Source organism: Vidua macroura, chromosome 7 (assembly GCF_024509145.1).
Source record: "Vidua macroura isolate BioBank_ID:100142 chromosome 7, ASM2450914v1, whole genome shotgun sequence".
In the NCBI taxonomy this organism is placed as follows: Eukaryota; Metazoa; Chordata; class Aves; order Passeriformes; family Viduidae; genus Vidua; species Vidua macroura.
Window position 1 is genome coordinate 20,707,812 of NC_071577.1, and position 7,595 is coordinate 20,715,406.

Consider the following 7,595-nt stretch of genomic DNA (forward strand, 5'->3'; position numbering starts at 1 on the left):
GAAGAAAAAAAGATGCAGACATCTATATAGGAAAGGCAGTTTAAAACAGCTTAGTGTTAATTAATTTCTGGAGGAAAGAAAAACTAGTTTATTAATATAGAAAAATACACTTAATTTTCACTTTTGACATATGAAGTTGATTCTTTAATCAGATGTGTACCTAGAATTAATTTATACATATTCTATAGATACTAAACATTTTAATTTGTAATTACAAATTTTCTTCAATTTTTGTGGATTTTTTTTTTTGGTTATTTCAAGCATGGATTCCTAATGGCAATTAGAGAAAGATAGTCTTGCTAGAACTGAGCTTCGTCTTCATTGGCTTTGGCTTGTTTTATGAATACCATGTATTTTCTGCCCAGATGTACATGGTACTTACTGGTTTAGACCTTGCTTAGTTTTTAAGCAAGTGTGAGGCAGTTAAAAAGTAAAGAAAGTGACCAACTTTTTTCCTACACTAATTTTGAAGTATCTAGTCAATAACAATTGGCTCATATAAAACAAACATTTGCCTTTTTTTGTAGCAAAACCAAAGCTAAGAAAAAGGCTTAGAATGTGGCTTGTGCCACATTCACAAATCCACCGAATCTGAAGAGGACAGCCAAATGCAGGCATGATGAGGAGGAACTCTAGGAACACTAGGGAAAAATTTATTGTCTTGGAAACTGCAAAGCTAATCTCCTGATTCTGCTAGTTTATAACGACAAAAAAGTTATAGTAATCAACCTCAGAATTTGTATTAAACAATGGTGGAAATCACTTAACATAAATTCTGCTACTTCATTTGTGGTGTGAACTTTACTTACTGTTCCAGTGTGCTCTTTGATCTATTGACATATGGTTTGTTTCCTCTTTTTCCTATGTGTAATGGACAACTGAGCAGTTTCCCAAGGAGCTATATACACAAATATTTGCAGTAATGTTGCCTGGCTGAGTTATTGTTAGAATTGAAAAGGGGGGATTTTTTTCCCTTCTACAATCTACAGATTGCTTTTTCTTTTTGTGTGAATGCAATGAATTGTATAGATGCTAAATTACATATAGTGGTGGTGACTGCATTTTTTAGTAATTTTAAGTCAAGTGTCAGAGAATCACAGAATGGTTTGGGTTGGAAGGACCTTAAAGATCATCTAGTTCCAATCCCTCTGTTGCAGGCAGGGACACCTTCCACTAGACCAGGTTGCTCAAAGTCCCACCCAACCTATCCTTGAATACGGGTATAGTGTCTATGATAATAGTTCATGTATAAACCACTTCTTCTCCATACAGCATCTTCATAATGGGTGGTTGAACAACCTTGGAAATAAAACATGTATACATGTTGCAAAAATATTAAACACTGCTATTGTTAATAATACAGTTCACTTTGCGTTTCAGTATATGTAAACTTCTCTCCATGTTTGGAACAAGGATGGGACATGGGGTTTTTTTTTTCCATCAGTTATGTGCCAGATCCCCTTCTCTTAAGGATCATCCAGAATTTGGACAAGGTAAGTCTCCTGTAGGCAGTTGCACTTTGTATGTAGTCAGAACTACATGGGTTGCCATGGGTGTCTTAGCAGGTTCTTCATTTTCCTATGCCTCCTGGCATAGAGGACTGGACTGGGCTTTGAGCAGAGAAGGAAACTTCTCTGTTGAGTGATCATCCTTCACCTCTCGCTAGTACCAAGCGACTACAAGGAGAACTTGCCTGATTTGAATGCAAGAGCCATATATGCAAGAGGGGAGAAAAATGAAGATGTAGCTCAAAGGCAAGCAAGAGAGGGAGTGAGTGTTTCCTCTAGGAGCTTGGGTGAGAACCAATCTTGGAGAGACTGACCAAGAAAAATGAAATGCACAACAGGGAACTAAGGAACAGCACAGTATGGACACAGTTTATGGAGAAGATTTGTAACAGGATACAGTGAGGCAGGGTGAGGACCTTGGGGCTAGAAATGAATGAAATTTAATTAATTAATTATTTAAATTAAAAAATAGAGGTGGCGAGAAGAGAAAGGGGACTATTTGTCACAAAAATAGGGTGAAATCTGGATAAACAGAGCAATTGGTATAAGGACTGGAGGTAGAAAGACCTATCTTCGAAGTTTTTATTCTCCCAAATGGTAATGTATTTTCACATCTTAGTGGAATATTACAGGCTTTCTCTTTCATCCATATGTGCACAATGCATTTCAATATATTAAAAAGATTGAATGTTTCATTTGTTGTAGTTTGTATGTGCTATGCACATGTTTTCAACAGTGCAGGCAAGTGTGTGATACACCTGCTTTTGCTTTCTCCTTAGGGAACAATGTTTTTACCTTTTTCAAGTAGAATCCTATAGTGACAGAAGCTACATTCCTATCCTCCTGGGAAGCAAATACCAGAGAATAACAGAAGTGTCTGTATCCTGATTGTGGGCAATCAAGGTAGAACAATTAAATTTACTCCATGTGTTCTGATGACGTCCCATTTAAATCAAGACAATGTCTGCAGATTATTACTGTGAAGAGCCTCCCAATATCAGTTTCTGTTATACTTGCATCTGTTCAACAGAACTTATAATGAATTTGTATAAATTCATAGAAATAAAACTTTAAAAAAATAGCAGAACAGGCTTCATCTGGGATCACAGCAATTTAGAGATGGAATATGTTTTGTTATTTTAAAACACTTATGGTTGCAGAGGAGCACTTATCCAAGAGGCTGAAAATTTCGCTTACTTGAGCTATAATGTATGTCAAGAATATTAAAGCTAATATCCATGTTTTGAAGCTTTATATACTTAATGTTAGCTAAAGCTATCTTGTCAATTGTTGCTGTGAAAAAGGAGTTAGCAACAAGATAGTCTCATTTTCAGAGGGTATTTTATTGATTGGGTTGCTACAATTTTGAAGGGAACTCAAAAGATTAAGGAAGCACGTGAATTAGCTTAATAAGGCTAAAACCCACAGATGACATATACAATTTGGTAAATAATTAGATTTAGAATAATCCAGGCATTCCTGTGTTTTGAATGAAATTTAAAATTCATTTAAAAAACAGATTTGGTGTATACTCCTAGTTCTAAAAACAACCAAGTATGTTGTTGTATGTATTTAAGTACGATGTAAAAATAGAATGCTCTATAGCTACTGCATAAATCCAATGTATAGTCTTCTCTGTAGTGTGTCCTGTTCAGTGAGAAGAAAAATATGCAGTAAAAATAGATAGTGAAGTTTTTTTCATGTCTCTAGGAATTTTCATATGAAAAGAGCTTTGGGAATTGAATGATAGACAAAGTGAGAATGGCATAAAATGTTATGATTTAGTACTAAGAAGGTCTAATTTATACCTTTACATGATACAAAAAGCAAGATAAATTAGTCAAGTTGGCAGGCAACAAACTTTCATTGTATATATTTATCACCATGCCCTATTAAAACAAGGAATCACAATGTTCACAAGGCTAAAAGATTGGTGAGTTACCAAAAACTGTTTTGTTTAGATTTTTCCATTTTCATTTTTATATGTGTGAATGGGAAATTTTGTATATTTACTGTTCAAAATTTTAAAATGCTTCAATTAAAAAGAACAAAGAAACAAAGAAATAACAATCCTAAAACCTTTCTCATTGCTTTTTTTGTGATCCTAACATTGCTCAACACTCAGCTCAACAACAGAGCTGAAAAATATGCCTGAATACAAAATGGGTCTAGTAGACATAGTTACCAAATTATGAAAAGATAGAGGGGGAAAAGGGAGAAAAATAGAGAACATAACAATTGGCATGACAACATGTAGTCCTGTAGCAATCATACAGCCCTTAGTATTTTATATGGAATGACAAATTCAGTACGGTTCCTGAGAGAGCAGGAGAGAGACAACAGTCTTGCCACATTTCCCTGTCACCCCTGACTGTAAACTGGCACGTGTACAAGGCAAAGGCCAAAGAATGAAAGTAGTTGGTTTGCTATAAGAGTTACAATTAATTAATTATGCTCGGTTGAGAGTGGTTGTTTTGGAGACTTTCATTGCAAAGCCAGCAGTAGTTTTTCCTTTCTTTAGTGTCAGGCACACTCTAGCCTCCATTTCCTTCTGATATAACAAGTGCTCTTTAAATGGAGGAGTGCATCTTTCAACTTGAATGAAAGGGTTGTTGTGCAGTGTAGCATTTAGCAGATGGGCTTAGAGAATCCAAACCTACCAGTAGTCTTTTATTTTACACTAGGAAAGGCTTTGCCATTTTAAGTGGCTCTGTTTGCTCCATTCCCTACTAAGCACAGTAGTCAGATGTAGTTCTGAGGAATTGGGCAGCTTAGCTTCCAGTGACATTGATTACACTCAACAGTGAGAGCATGAGAAAGAGTAGTGGGTGGAGAAGTGAAAAGGCAGTGTGAGGCATTTCAAGGAGGAGATTTGCACTCTAGCACTTGCATGTGGGTGACAATCCTTCAGAGAAACAATTTTTACTCTGAAGTGGAGCTGAGTTGAATCTTCTGTGCTGACTTCAGGTTTAATCTCCACCCCTGCAAACTACCAGTGCAGCCTGTAGTTGAATGTGCATTTACTTAAAATGAAAATAACAGTAGCGAGAAGCTGCATTTTTAGCATGGAGCTCTGATTTCACAGAGAGAGACGTTGGCATGTTAATCTCTGGCATAAACGGGTGCAATTCTCAATGACAATGCTAAGCCTGTTTACACATGGGCTGAGCTAAACCCAAAGATGACACACAATGATGTTCAAAATCATTCATTTAATCCCTTTTGAATTTTTGTAATCTAATAACCAGAAATGTTTGTGTTAAGAAAAGGTGATATGCAAAAGCTGTCATTGTTGCTGACCATGACTTTCTCTGACATATCGATTACGACAAACAGTCATTATCTTATTTTAGATAAAAATGTCATCTTTTTATTCAAGAGTGAATATTGGTGAATTGAATAAATCCTCAGTGATAGTTACCTAACTCTGAAATAAGATCTGCTTTTAAAATTAGAACAGTCTGAGCTAGCTTATACAAAGAAAGAGAAACAAAACCATCCTGGCAGTAAGTCTACATTTTATTTTACCAAAGTTTATGAGGAATCGAGAAATCAGTGCAAGGCAAGAAGAACATTGGGTTTAGTTTCTTTTTCTTTTACATGTACTTATTTTAATAGCAAAAGAAAGCAGATGGAAAAGGAAGCTGCATGGTACACAGTCTACAAAAAATGCAAGTGTTATTATATCACTTAAGATATTTAACAAGCTACTAAAGCACACTCTTCTTCTTGCATCAATTGCCTGGAGGCAGAATATCAGAGAAGGTAAATATTTATTTTCCTTAGAAACAATCTTAGTAAAAGTCCTCAGGGTTTAATCTGAAAGAAAAAAAAAAATCTTTGAATCTTTGACCCAAATTTCCAATGTCATTTATGTCAGTTTAAGTCCAGAAGACTCTCAAAGTCTATAGAGCTTCTTCAAGATATTGACTAATTGCTCACAATTGGAATCCAAATTAATGGTGCCTGCTTTGTTTTGCTTGGAGTAGAGTTAATTTTCTTCACAGTGGCTGGTATGGTGCTATGTTTTAGATTTGTGCTAAAACCAGTTTGGTTATATAGAGATATTTTTGCTCTTGCTGAGCTGCACTTGCACAGTATCAAGGTCTTTTCTGCTTCTTGTACTGCTTCACCAGTGAGAAGGCTGGGATTGCACGGAGATATGGGAGGGGACACAGCACAGCTGACACCACCTGACCAAAGGGATGTTACAAACCGTATGGTGTCATGCTCAGCATATAATTCTGAGGAAAACAGAAGAGAGGGAGGGACATTTGGAGTTACAGTGTTTGTCTTCCCAAGTCACCATTGCATGTGGTGGAGCCCTGGCTGTCCTGGAGATGGCTGAGCAGCTGCTGGCCCGTGGGAGGTGGTGAGTGAATTAATTCTTTAGCTTTGCTTGCATGCATAGCTTTTGCTTTACCTATTGAACTGTCCTTATTTCAACCCATGACTTCTCTTGCTTTTACCCTCATGACTCTCCCCTACTCCACCAGAGTGAAGTGAGTGAGTGGCTTGGTGGTGCTTAGTTGCTGGCTGAGGTTAATCCATGACAGGGCCTAATACTACCTGCAAAGATAAAATTGCAAACATTAAAGTACAAAAATATTTTGTTCACTACTCTTATTTTGTTTAAGGGCTGAAATTTCATTTGCTTAGATATGTGTTTATATTTTTGTGTAGGCTATTCAGAATTTTTTATCCTAATAAATTCTGCAGTGGGTAAGTTTTATGAAAATAACCAACCAGATAAGCCTGATTGATCAAGGTAAGTGATTTGTATATAAAATCCTTAGGACATGTTCATATTTGTTGTTTTTCTCTCAAATACTTGAGAAAGTTACTGTGAGAAAGTATGCCTATTCTGAAACTTAAAAGACCTTTGAAGTCCAAAATAACAAAGTTTGTGAAGATAGGAAAAAAAACCCCAGTAAGGGGAAAATGGCTTTTTTTAATCCATTGTCGGAAAATGAAAATGCATATTTATGCTTTCCTATGTTTTTACATTTTACAGACATTGTGTACCAAAAGACTTTGCACAATGGTATGTGAATCTAAGGAAATACCAGTAAAGCAATATAATCTAAATTTATATTATGATTTGGGCTTCCATTTTTTTACAATTATTCATTCTCCTTTTTCTAAATTAGTCAATCAGATTAAAAAGGAAAGCAAACATGACACTCTTTGGAAGTCAGAGATAGATGAAGGTAATGCAGGCAAATACTAGCTAAGTGTTTTTTCTGGTGGACTTTCCATTCCTATATGAGATCAAGAATACATTAGTCTTATCTGGTGTGTTACCAGCAATTTTTTTGGTAGAGGTATGCTATATTTATGCTTGTGATACTTTATATAATTTTTATATTCTTGTTTCCAGCTACACTACCTTCTGATTTATCTTAATAAAGCTTTTGGAGACTCTCAAGTGGACTGTAAGTAAGTATTACTTGGATATTTTAAGTATACATTACATAAGTATTAGTGGTTGTATTCATAAAGTGAATAAATAAAAAGTTTAACATAAACATGCATGTGTATCCACGTGTAACTACATGAACAATGACAATTTCAGGTCTCTTGGTTTTCATGCCCAGCGTGTTTGGTGAGATGAGCAATGAACATGCAAACTTTCCCCGGCGTAGCCTAGAGCAACCTTTTCAATCTCTTCAAGAGTTTCAGTACTCCCTCTTTTAAAAACAAAACAAAGCAAAACCACAACAAAACTGTTATTGCCAAAGATAAGCCTAACAGGCTTAGATTATGTATATACATACATGTACATATGTATATGTGTATGTATAAAAGTAAAATGAGAACATAGAGAACATCAGCAGGCTGAGAGGTAGAGAAATGGAAATTGGCTGGCATCCAAGTAAACAAAGGTCCAGCCATGAGGAAAAAAAAAATTCTTTAAACAGGCATTTAACACAAGGGAAGAGAGAAAGGTTGTTCACTTAGTTTTTCCTTAAACAAATGGTTGTATGGAATGAGCAGTAAAAGAAAAGTTAATAACGGTCTTTCTATTATTAATCTGGAAAAGTGTACAAGCCATAACTTTCACGTTTGGACTTTTGAAACACTTTT